We start from the raw sequence: 3,058 nt of genomic DNA, 5'->3' as shown, positions 1-3,058 counted from the left end.
GAACCCGATTAAACCAAACCGAAACACAAACCAAGCTGAATACAAACCGAACCGAAACCGACCCAAACCAAACTAATTATGGTTTATTTCAATTGGAAAAATTCTAGAACCGAATTAACCAAACTGAACAAAATCCAAACTGAACCGATAAAATAATTGAAGTGTTCCACCCCTAGTTCTATGCGATCATTTTATGAGAAGATAATGTATGAATATATTCAATATTTTAATCATCTCTAAAGAATGATAGTTCAAGAAAGTTAGTAGGTTAAAAAGCTTGTTAGTTTAGGTGTACTGTTTTTAATATTTAATCAAATAGGATATCATTAGACTGTATACAATGAAGATGTTGAATAAAAGATTCAACAATTAAATCCCTATAATGAGGGTGTTGAAAAATAAAATTTGATGATGTTGATTAATTGGTGTTGAAAAGATTCAACATATTGAATAAGAAGAAAGTGGAGACCACCGACGACACTTGTCACTTTCTAAAGATTTTTAATATTTTGATATTCTCTTAGTTATGTAAAACTAATTAATCTCATTATAAATTAAATAATTTATTTTATTTCTTATACTTAAATTTATTATTTTAAATTATCTATAAATAGAGACTAAGTTTATTTAACTTTGATATAGAAAAAATAATTATTAATAAATAAAATAGAGTGTGGAATTTTATTCAACAAAACCATTGTAGTGGATAAAAGTTAAATGTGTGTTGAATGACGATGTGGAAGAAAAAAAAAAATGACATGAAGTGTTAAAAGATGAAGTGGAGGGTGTTGAACCTTGAAATCATTTTACATTGAGAGTCAATGTGTTAATAGATATATTATTATGAAGTATGATATGTTTATCTTATTCTATCTTCAGTTTCTTTTTTAACTAAATATTTATTTTTTTCCTTGTTGATCTCATACAAATAGATTTACCATATCGTTATGGTTCATGGTCATAAACTTTAAACATTGTATTCAATAACATTTTTACATACAATAACATTAAGAAACATAAATGCTTCAATCGGTAACACTTAGATGAATCAAATGAATTGAAAAATAAACGAACATATTTTCATTTGAGAAAATGAATAAATGAAAATGGAGGAATAGCGATGAATATTTTCTTTAAAAAAATTCATTTGTTCCTCATTAAAATTTAGAAGGAACTTGCATGATAACCAATACGTCAGCAGTGTATGTGTTTATCCCTACTGATATATATTTTAAAAATTCAATTGAATAGAACACTGATAAAAAATTTTACCACCAATGCTCCCAATCAGATCTACAATGTACTGGTAACAATCTTGTTGTTGTGGATCTCGCGGGATATTATGACAGCTGGAGGTACTTGAATTTCATATAAGCATGAAAATATGGAGGCATTACCGGATCAATTGCAATTAATGAACTCATGTTGTTTAAAATCTCGTTGCACTTTTTAAGAGATTTCTGGATATTAGCCCAAAGACCAGCAAGTTTGTTACCCGGTACTTTTGCATTTTCTATGTCTCATATGGCTATAATATCGTCCGGGGAAGCAACTACGCTGCTCATTGTTTTTAGATTTAGGAGAGATAGAAAGTGATAGAGAGAAAGGAGTCATGAAGCATTTATTTATAGGATATACATGTGGTTATTTCTACAACTATTTCAATTCATTTTATCTTTTATTTTTATTGTTTTTGGTCAAATTTTATCTTTTATTTTCATCTTCATTTATCAACACAAACTTTTTCATTACACGTGCTTACACATCTCTAGGACCCGTCCAAAACCATATGAGATTCATAGCTTAACAACAAAGAGGGTTATGTTTCTAAAGACTAGTACTTCATGAGAAACATGACATCTTCTTTAAGTTTCCACATATTGCTAAGTACGTAGTTTATGTTTTCATGTTGCTAGATATTGCCCAATTAATGTATGTTTCCAGGTTAATACATATTGCTAAGTAGTTGATGTTTCTATGTTGCTATATATTACAATGATCAGTTTGGAACTTGAAAGTAAAACCGTCTCTCATATTATATTGATAAATGATCAAAGATGTTTCAAAAAATTAACAAAGCGTTGAAAGGGATGAAGAACATCTAACTGTTGTTACAGAAAATCTCATAAGAATATTAATAAATCTTCTGCATATGTATTATACCCACAATAATTTTCTTGTCTTTATTTATTTTTCTGGCTTCTGTTTTAAAAAAAAAAAAACTCTTGTTGATGTAAAGATAAGAGAGTTGATGATGTGTGTGGAAGATATGGATACTTATAGCAAAAAAGATAGCCAAAGATAAATGTATTTTGAAGAGATTTGAGAGAAACATTCACATATCAACCACCAATAATATTATACCAAATCACATTATATGAAATAATTTGTAAAATATTTGTCTCTAACAAAGGTGAAAACCAACATTGAAAGGATTGTAATATAATTTTTTTTTTCGTAGCCGAGGATTTGACTTTAGTGGTGACTACTTTTGTAGTTTCTGAAGTTTTCTATTTCAAATGAGAAAAAAAGATAAATTCCCTGCTCTTCTTTTTATATGATGTGGTTTTTTTGAGTTGATATTTATATATCCCCTATATATTAATTGGGAAGCATTTGAAAAATTAGAACCTTAATTTTGTATTAATTAAAAAAAACCTCAAATCCTAGGTGGCACTCTAAATGCCTTCTAAATTCCATTTCAAAGAATTCTAAAGCATCTAATATCTAATATAAAGTATAGTTTAATCTAATGGTGTCATATTATTCCATAATTATATAACACTAGAGAACATTATATTAACCTAAAATATAAGAAGTGTGTATTCTTTCCTTAAATAAAAGCTACGGAATTAACTAATATGATTTACATATATATGACAATTAATGATTATGAATAATAAAGATTTGATAACAATTTTTGCATCCTTCTTCATTTTTGTTTAAATTTATATTATTAAAAAAATTAAACAATCACATTAATCATATAATAAAAAAATAGATTTTTTCTTATATGTTATATTTTGAATTTTTTAAAATGATTTTAAATTACAAAAAT

The sequence above is a fragment of the Brassica oleracea genome, chromosome C2 (genome assembly GCF_000695525.1).
Source record: "Brassica oleracea var. oleracea cultivar TO1000 chromosome C2, BOL, whole genome shotgun sequence".
Taxonomy (NCBI): domain Eukaryota; kingdom Viridiplantae; phylum Streptophyta; class Magnoliopsida; order Brassicales; family Brassicaceae; genus Brassica; species Brassica oleracea.
The sequence above is the reverse complement of the archived record's forward strand: the minus strand, read 5'-3'. Positions refer to the sequence as shown.